This window comes from Manis pentadactyla, chromosome 4 (genome assembly GCF_030020395.1).
Source record: "Manis pentadactyla isolate mManPen7 chromosome 4, mManPen7.hap1, whole genome shotgun sequence".
Lineage (NCBI taxonomy): Eukaryota > Metazoa > Chordata > Mammalia > Pholidota > Manidae > Manis > Manis pentadactyla.
The window spans coordinates 44,465,584-44,476,298 of NC_080022.1; positions in this window are offsets into that span (position 1 = coordinate 44,465,584).

Below are 10,715 nucleotides of genomic sequence, written 5' to 3' on the forward strand. Positions count from 1 at the left end.
CCTCTAGAGGCACGTTAAGCAGTCACGCGTTGGGTTACCGCTGGAAGGATGCGGGTGGTGGCGCCCCACGGCGCTGGGTTAGTCACCCTGCAGCTTGGTGCACACTGCTTCTCCCGCTCTGGGTCACTCCCCGAGGCCAGGGAGGGTGCACACTTGGCCTTGACCTCGGCTTGTCGTGTTAACTTCTTGTGCATAAGGCCAGATATGTGCTTTTTCACTTTTCCTGGCACTCTCTGTAAATTAATTTGAGTTACGCAGCAGTGCTGGGTTATGGGTAGCCGTTGGTGACGGCGTTCCTGTTTGCGGAGTCAAAGAATAAAATTCACAAATACCCAGGGTAGGAGAGCCAGGGAGAGGCTTTTATTGAGAGATACAGTGAGAGGACAGAACTCTTGACTCGCTCCAGGAGGGGACAGGAAAGCCCATAGTTCTGCGTTGTCTGGGGGTTTTATAAGCATTTGAGGTGTTTGGGAACTGGGATAAAGGCTTAGGTGTGTGGACTTGTTCTGTGGTCCCAGAATATTTAGAATTAACTTAACAAAAGGAACGTCCTGCTCCGATTTCTCAGAGTACCCGGTGTCTTGATCTGGGAGCATATCAAACAAGGCCGCCTGCCAAGCCCCCAAGGTGGGCTGAGGTATTGTTTGCTAAAGAGTAAATTAAGAATCTTACTTCTTAATTTCTTGGGTATTAAAATGCAGTCTTATCTTCAAGGTGGAATCCTTCCTGCCTTTTACTATGTTGTTTATGGCTGGGCCTGCATTGTAAATTAGTTGCCCAGTTTGCAAATCACCTCATCAGGTCTGAAGGAGGAAAGACAGCACATAGGCCTGGGCCTTTAGCATGCTAAGGTAAATCTTACACATTATTACAAATGATTAGCATAATAAAAACATGTACTTCTCTTCTTTATCTGGGAAATATTAACTGATTCCACTGAAGAACGACCCTAGAGCTTAATGCTTAACGCAGTTTTGGTAGGGGGTTTTCTTGCATGTAGTTACATTGCTCTGACTGTAAATATCCTGCCTTGCTTTTTCCAGACTCTGACTATATGCACAGTCCCTGTCTCACTATGAGCTATGATGACTGTATGGGGGGTGGGGTGGGGTGGGGGAATCTGTTCCTAGCCCAGGGCAAATTACCATTGAGACCGAAATCAGTGAAAGGGAGAAATAAAGTGGGAGAAACCCGTTTACTGCCTACAAGCAGTCCTCCCCTTCGGCTCTCCCTTGTCTCTCACCACCTAGCTGCAGAAGAAGAGACCCCACCCAACTTCTCCTGGGCTCTAGCCCTTGTAATTACCTATTGATATGGAGATGGCTGTTTCTGTCCACCCCTTGGAAACACCTATTGACATGCAGACGCACTAAGGCCAGGCAAGAAATTCTGGAAATTTTATAATTTTACCCACATGAACCAACCTAAAAGGCTGAAGACCTGTCCCTGAACTCTAAAAGGACTTTGGAAGCAGAGGCTATGGCTGGTGCCCTTCCTACTCTTCTCGGTTGAGGAGGATGGGGAGGACTGGAGGAGAAAGAATGAATGAAGTCCAGCCATCATAAACCCTCTTGTACCCACTCTGCGCCAGGCAGTGTTGCAGCCCCGGGGTAGGGTGCTGAGCAAAGTAGATGATGCTCCCCATGGAGCAGCCAGTCCAGAGGAGCAGTGACTGTTACCTGTAAAAGTTGAAATCTGGTGTCTGTAAGGCTGGAGGCACTGGAGGGAGGAAAACGAGGACAGTGCAAACGGAACAAAGACAGCACCAAATAGCTCTGTGCCATATGAGGAAGGAACAGACAGCTCTTCCGGGATTCCAGTCCCCTGACGTGCTGACAAACCCTGGATGCAGACCCCCTCCATCCTGAAGGAGGAGACCTCTGGCTGTCCATCACCCAACCCTGAGCCAATAAAAAATTCCCCACATATCCCTGGCACGGCCCACTTCCCCCTCCGCTCCCTGTGCTTATAAAAACTCCCTGCCTATCTGGTTATGCGGGAACTTCCACCAGCCTGTGTTTCAGAGTGGTGAACCTCGCCCAGGAATTGCGCTCAAATAAACTGCCTGGCCCTTTGTTGCCGCTTGTCACCTGCTTATTTCGGCTAGGATTTATCTTACAGTGTCATTTGCATTTCACCCCAATTCTGTAGATAGAAGTATTAACCTTAAAAATAAAACTATCCCTTATCTTACTAGCAAAAGTGGATTTTCTCAGGAATAGCACAGGAATTGCAACTCATGACAAAGAAGCTAGGGTGAACTACCTGTGAGGATGGAGAGCAAAGACAAGAATTGCTCTTTTAATAAAGAAAAGGAAAGGTGGGTGGGGCTGTTCTAAACAAAAAGTCCATCAGATCCAAGTGTGGTAGTGATGCCGGGGTTCTTGTTCACGAAGCCGAAGTATGAGCTTCATAAACACTCAAGGTAGGAGAGCACGGTACAGGCTTTTATTCAGAGATAAAGTGAAAGGACAGAGCTCCTGGCTCACGCCAGGAGGGTACAAGAGAGTCTGAGGTGGTGTGTTGTCTAGGGGTTTTATAGGCAGATGAGGATTTTTCGAGAACATGAAAAAAAGCTTAAGGGTGTGGACTGGTTAAGTTGTCCCAGGATATTTACAATTAACTTCATACAAGTAACCTCCTGCTCTGTTGATTTCTCCCTGAGATACCAGCATCTTAGTCTGGGAGCATATGAAACAAGGCCACCTGCTCAGCCCCCAAGGAGGGCTGAGGCATTGTTTGCTAAAGGAAGTTAAGTGCAATCTTATCTTTAAGGTGGAATCCTTCTTGCCTTTTACTGTGTTATGGCTGGGCTTGCATGCTAAATTCGTTTGCTCAGTTTGCAAAATCACTTCGTGAGATCTGAAGGAGGAAAGACAGCACATAGGCCTGGGCCTTTTAGCATGTTAAAGTGAATCTTACACATGATTATAAGTGATTAACATAAAATAAACATGTGCTACTCTTCTTTATCTGGGGTACATCAACTGATCTCACTGAAGCATGACTCTAGAGCTGAATGTTTAACAGAGTTTTAGTAGGCTCTGACTGTAAATATCCTGCCTTGCTTTTTCCGGAGGCCCTCACCCTACTCTGACTACACCCACCATCCCTGTCTCAGTAGCTTCTCATTGGCTGAGTTGTGACAGGTGAAGAGAAAACCAGACAATGACTGGTAGGATGGTGAGAGCTCCTACTTCTGGCCTCCCAAATCCACTTTAGTGAGCTTTCCCCTTTATTTATTTTCATAATAGTCATCTTCTGACAATTTAGATAGTGTAGGAGATTATATTTTAGGAGCCAAACATAATACCAGGCCCTTCAATCACTTTGCTTACCCATGAACTATCACTGTCTTCTCTCATAGGAGGAAACATGAACTCATAATAGGTTCCCTGGGCCCCACTGAGACAGGGACCGTAGGTGTAGTCAGAGTAGGGTGAGGGTCTCCGGGAAAAGCAGGGTGGAATATTTACAGTCAGAACAATGTGACAATGGAAAAAAAAATCCCTATTGAAACTCTATGTTAAACATTAAGTTCTGGAACCATTCGTCAGTGAGATCAGTTGATGTTCCCCAGATGGGGAAGAGTGGCACATGTTCAGTTACGCTAATCATGTGTAGCCATGTGTAATATTCACTTTAACATACTAAAAGGCCCAGGCCTATGTGCTTTCTTCCTTCAGATCTGACGAAGTGATTTTGCAAATTGAGCAACTAACTTAGCATACAGACCCAGCTGTAGACGACATGGTAAAAGGCAGGAAGACTTCCATCTTAAAAGATAAGATTGCATTTTAACACCCAGAAAGTTCAAGAGGCAGGATTCTTTAACAAATAGACAATACCTCAGTCCACCTTGAGGGCTGGGCGGACAGCCTTTTGATGTGCTCCCAGACCAAGGCGCTGGTGTCCCAGAGAGAAATCAAGGCAGAAAATTCATTACGTTAAGTTAATCTTTAATATTCAGGAACCACTTAACAAGTCCACACCCCGAAGTTTTTTTCCATGTTCTTGAAAAATCCTCAACTGCCTATAAAACCCCCTAGACAATGCATTACCACAGACTCTCTTGTCCCCTCCTGGCGTGAGCCAGGAACTCTGTTCTCTCACTTTATCTCTAAATAAAAGCCTGTACCTCGCTCTCCTACCTTGACTGTTTGTGAAGCTCATTCTTCGGCTTCGTGAACAAGAACACCGGCATCACCACTATCCCTCATTTCAGTGCTTTTGCTCAAGCTGGCACCTCTTCCCATCCCCTTTATAGAGATAATATTGCATATTCTTGAAACCAGCTCAGAGCCACTTCTAAAGCAACATTATTATACTTTCAGGTGCTGGTAAAACAGCGTACATCTATGTCATGTTCCTTTCACATTAGTTTATAATTGTTTTTCTGTCTCACTCCCACTGACTAATCTTTAGGACAAACAATGTTTCATTTATTTTTGTATTTCCAATTTCTAGCATAATATTTAATGCATAGTAGACATTTGAGTGTTTCTTGACCAAAGAAGAATGTACACAGAGGCTCAGCTATTCAATAATGATCAGAGTCCAAATGGACAGAGACTGCATTGGGCTTCAACATGAATGGTTTAGACGTGTATTGTCTTATACAACAGTTCCTAGCTACTGGTATGTGACTAGTCCAAACTGAGGTATTCTTTAAGTATAAAACACATGCTGGATTTCAAAGACTTGGTACAATCTCCTACACTTTCAAAGTATCTCATTAGTAATTTTTACATTGATTAGGTATTGAAATGATAACATTCTGATATACTGAGTTAAATAAAATATAGTATTAAATTGATTTTACTTGCTTTATTTACCTTTTTAAGGTGGCTACTAAAATTTTTTAAATTAGAGATTTGTCTCACATTATATCTGTAGAAGCTCCAATCAAGAGGGGGACATTAAAATGTAGAGGAGAGCCACTGTGGAAAATGCCTTTTCCACTGGCTCTGTCTAAATTCAAATGTTAGAACTGTTTGTGGGCTTTGCTTTAAAAGCCTAACCATTCTAGGTATTGTTGGGGAATGAAGTAATCTGGGAGGTAAAGATCAGTCTAAAAATTAATGCTGGACTGAACTGTTTAGTGTTTTTGTAGGAGAAACAATAGAAATTACTGATAATCAGAATTGTTTTACACTTGGAAAGAGGAGGAGGAAGCCCCAAGACATCAATAAGACTAATCATTAGGGCACGACTCTCAAAAAAAAAAAGTGAAAAGGTGCTCAAAACAACTGTTTAGCCAGCATGTATGTTCTCATTCTCCCTTCCTGCTTATACTCCTCATGTCTTTTATTCTTCTTTTCTCTCTCCACAAACCCCAACCCACTGAGTTGCTATTATCTAGGCAAGGAAAACAGTTACCTTTAGTTGTGCCAATTAGTTAATTATCTTTGTGTACAGTTTATGAATTTTAGCACATGTAATGGTTCTTGTAACCACCAATGAGGATATGAAATAGTTTTATCACCCCAAAAACTCCCTCCTGGACCCCTTTGTCATCACACTTTAATTTTGCTCCTAGCCCCTGGCAATCACTGCTCTGTTCTCAGTAGTATAGTTTGTCTAAGTCCAGAAGGTCTTATGAATGGAATCATATAGTGTGTAATCTTGGGCCCATTAATCTTTTTAACAGATTTTTTTAAATTGTGGTAAAATGCAATTACCATCTTAACCATTTTTAGGTGTACAGTTCAGTTGTATTAAATACATTCACATTGTTATGCCATTACCACCATCCAGCCTCATAACTTTTTCATCTTGTGAAACTGAAACTCTGTACCCATTAAACAATAACTTCCCACTCTCTCTTCCCCCAGCCCCTGGTAACCACCATTCTAGTATCTGTTTCTTTGATTTTAACTGCTCTAAATACATCATATAAGTGGGATGATACAGTATTTGTATTTTTGTGATTAGCTTATATCATATAGCATAATGTCCTCAAGGTTTAATCCATTGAACATTGCACATTGCAGACTTTCTTCCCTTTTTTAAGGCTGAATAATATTCCATTGCATCTCATTTTGCTTATCCATTTATCTGACAATGGACACTTGATTGCTTCCATGTTTTAGCAATTGTGAATAATGCTGCTATGAATATGGGTATACAAATATCTTTTTGAAATCTTTCTTTCAATTCTTTTAGGTATATGCACAGAAGTGGAATTGCTCGATTATATGGTAACTCTATGTTTAATATTTGATGAGCTACCATACTCTTTGCCACAGAGGCTGTGCCATTTTGCATCCCCACCTACAGTGCACAAGGGTTCCTATTTCTCCACACCCTTGCCAAATCTTTTTGTTTTCTGTTGTGTTGTATTTTGTTTTGTTTTGATAGTAGCCATGGTAATGAATGTGAGGGGGTTTTAATTTGCATTCACAAATAAATAGTCATGTTAAGCATCTTTTAATGTGCTTTTTGGCCATTCATATAACTTCTTTGGAGAAATATCTTTTCTCCAAATGACATCCTTTGCCCATTTTTGAACTGGGTTGTTTGTTTTTTGTTTTGAGTTTTAAGAGTTCTTTATATATTCTGGATATTAATCCTTTGTCAGGTATATGATTCACACATATTTCTTCTCATCCTAGGTCATCAAGAAACTGACAGTCTTGGAACCCTGATCTTAGACTTCCAGTCTCCCTATTCAGAATGAGGTCCTTGGATGGGTAGCAACTGAAACACCTGGAAGGTGCATAATCTTAGGCCCCTCCCCAGACCAACAGAATCAGAACCATCGTTTTAATATGATCTTCTCCAGGGGAGGAGGGACAATTTGCCTGAAAAAACAATATTTAATCTGAACCTGGTAATTCAGTCCTTCCTCCAACATAGCTAATCAAAATATTTTTTATTGATAATTTAGAAATGTTTTAAGTGTGTAAATAGTTATTGTTAATGTCATGTAAATTTTGTAGGACTGTTATCAAAGTTGGGAAAATTTCTGTTAACTTTCTTTTGATCATGAGATGTATGGATTCAAACCATTCCAAATTTCTGACACGGTATATAATCTCTTCTTTTTAAATTGAGGATGCTTTTTAATCAGACACTCCTTCAAGTGAGAGGCCCTGAAGCTCAACTTTCTTATAAATACTTTTCTGTGTGCCCAGCTTTAATTCTATATAACAAACTGAGCTGGGTCTTAGGTGACAGAGACACAGTCCTTGCCCACAGGAAGGTCATGGGCCAATGGGGGAGGCATGAAAAAAACTAAATACAAAGCAGGGCAGAATGTGAGTGCTATGAAATTGGGGACAAACAGAACTGATATTAAAGAATGCTGAGAATCTTCATATACATATTCATTATTATATAAAGTAGGCAATAACCCATTCCAAAAATATTTATTAAATGCCTACTATATGTCCACCACTGCTGGGCACAGGTTGTAACAGGACATAGCGATATGTCCAACAGGACCTCTATCCACCAGCCAGAGTTCAGTTGGTAAGATATGTATTCAGAAAAAGCAATGCCAATCATAATAATAACTGCTAATATTTATTGAGCATGTATTATTTGTCAGGCACAAATCTATAATGATAATGCAATTAAGCACAATACAACAGCACAAAGTGGAATATGGTAAATCCCTCATGAGTGGTCCAATTCTGCAGAATACTTAAAAGGCAGCGGGGGGCTGAATGTTTCTGACTTAACGTGTATTGAGCTCCTATTGTACTAGGCATGACACACTCATCATCTTAATTCAACCCTGTAAAGTGGGCAATGATATGCCCTTGATATGTCGGTCTTTGGGGAAGTTAGGGAGTTGGACAAGAGTAAGGTGCTGGACACCTGACCTCTTAAGAAAGATATCACAAACTAGGCACACATAGCCAGCATGGGTCTGGGCTTTGTTTAACATTAACAAAGGATACCAGCATGTAGTTCAACAGGCCAATTAACTGTAAAAGGTTCGAAACAAAAATAACTATCCTGCTCCCTCAGTCCTGCTTTCCTCTCTTGCAGCTGGTACCATTGGGTCTGTGAGAGCATCTCCCCATCTCTTCACACCCAGTGCCCAGCATGGGGCCAGTGTCCTGAAGTCACCCAGTCCCCAGCTTGATTTTTGAATCAGAATAATCTCAGTTTCTAACAAAGTCAGAACATCCCTTAAAAAACTATAGCAAATAAACACTACATACAGACAATATCATTTATATGCCTTCATTTATTTAGTGGTCAGCCTTCCAGCAGCGCATTATTGGAAACATCAGTGAAGCCAGGTAAAGATTCACCATACCAATTTCATTCTGATAGCCCTGGTTTGAATCCTGACTCTTCCACATATTAATCTGTCTCTGTTTTTTTTGCAAACAAGGAGTAGTTTAATAAAGAAAACTCCACACTCAAGAAAGGAGAGTGCGTGTGCTCCAGAGGTGAGTGGCATGGTGGGGTGTTCGGTTGGGTGATCTTATAGCTAGAGTTTAAGCAGGCATGGAATATTCATCAGGTTAGGTGGGGTTTTTCTTGGAACAGGAAGGGGATTTCTGGAAATAGGGTGATGCCCTCTTCTCGTCCTTAGATGGTCTTCCTTGGAGCTGTCATGCTGCCACGGGGTGTGATTTTTTAGTATGCTAATGAGCAAATAATGTACTTTGAAGTAAAATCAGGGTCAGCTTCTCCTCCATGTTGGAACTAGTTAGTTTCATCAGGTCAGATATGAATATCCTCCCTCCCTACATTCTGTGAGAACAGCTTACCCAGAATGTTTAGAATATAAACAAGTATTTAACTGGATGTAAACACTGGCTGAAGTCCCCAGCTCCCTCCCTGCCCATTGTCTGGCTATCCACCTACTATAACATTCCCCACTCAAGGAGTGTGGACTCTTGAAATCTTTCAAGGGAAAGTGGGTGCTGATCATTCTTCTGTGGCTGCTTCCTGCTGAGGAAGGACACTGACCCTGCCTGTGGGTCCAGCAGCTTCTCGCTGTCTGTCAGGGAGGGGAGGGGTCATGGAGCTGTCTCAGCAGTGGCCCAGACAGACAAAGCACCTAAAAGGATGCAGCTGTTTGCAAGGTCGTTGATTTACATTTTCATCACTGTGAGGGATGGCTTGAAATCTTTGAGCAACATCTGGAGTTAGATTTTCTGTAATCTGGAGGAAACAAACTGGACAAGGAGATTAAGAATGCATGGCCCAAATATGAGACTAGGAATTTTAAGACCCCAGTTGAAATGATGGGAAAATATTGGAACCATTTAGAGCTTCATAGCCAGATATTTTGAGGAAGCCGGAATTCAGGATCCAGTCCATTTCACAATGACCAGTATTAGAATTTAATATTTATAAAGGTGTACTATTGAAACATAATTCTTCTCTTTAAAATCACCCTCATTTTTATTAGTGGTAATCATACTAAGCCTAATTTGTTTGTAAAAAAAAGTTCAGCTTCGAACCATTCAGCTTGATTATTTACATAAGTGCAGCAAGAATAGCAGTTGATCAAATAGGCTCTTTTAAGTGTGCTCTGCTGGAACTTTTCATGAGGAATTTGAGATTGAACTCTCAAAGATGCCCTGAGGTCAAGGATGCCAAGCCAGGGACTTACCATCAGGTTTCACCTACAGAACCTATAGATTTGGGTGAGTTTTTCTCTTCTTGAGGTCCCCAAGATATTCTGAGGCTCCTACACTTGCCAGGAAGTGACCTTCCTCACTCACCGGGTAAGGCTGCTGGGACTCCTGTAAGCAAGGTACCAGGCCAGTTCTTCCAAGGGGCTTTATTGGCTCCATAAAGTCAACTTTAGTTCTTTAAAGCTGTCTGACCATATCTGAGTCTACGCATGTCTCTCTCAAAAAGGACATTCCAGTCAAAGCCTTGGTACTATAAAAGATGTTTTCAACTGCTTCCTGTTACAAGGAGAACAGATTCTTATTGAACTCATACAGATAAATATACTGCCCTAAAGTATAAAAGTACTCACTGAGAGTTTCCAAATTCTGGAATGATCAGGTAGCGAGGGAAAGATAAATGTTTCAGTTCTGCTTATAAAGGTATAATTTACTAAACTGTTGTAAGTTAGCTTAGAAGTTTAAAAGCAAACATTTTTGAAAAGATCATAAATATTTGAAACAAAAGTCCATAAAAATTAAAATCATCATCTTCAGTTTATTCCATCTTATGTAATTAATTCCTGTTCTGCCTGAATCTAGCTTTTCTGCTAGTTCCAGAGTAAAACAGTTACTATCTGTAGATGACAAAAGACTTGAAAATGGCAATCGTAAAATATCTGTGAGAGTTCATCATAAGGCAATTGACAAGGACATTTGGTTTATTTTTGTACCATGTAACAGTTCAATAACCTAAAGTTTAGCATTATTCATTTGACAATGTTTCCCAGGTAATTTTACATATCAAATTAGCTAAATAGTTCTCCTTTATGAGCAGAAAGCCTCTGACATGTTCCAAGGACCATCTGGAAAATCTGAGTTCACTAAAAGTAAAAGGACTTTATTTAGAATTTGATTTTGGGAAGTTATCAAATTATCAAAAAGTTTAAAGGCACTTGCCTAAATAGGACTATAGGTCACCATGAAATAATACTTATCCATTTAACTGCAGTGACAGTTAAAAGATTTTGAAGGCAGATACAGAAGGTAATATAACTGTTAGCAAAGCTTAGTTTTATTTTGTTTTTAAGGTATTATTGATATACACTCTTATGAAGGTTTCACATGAAA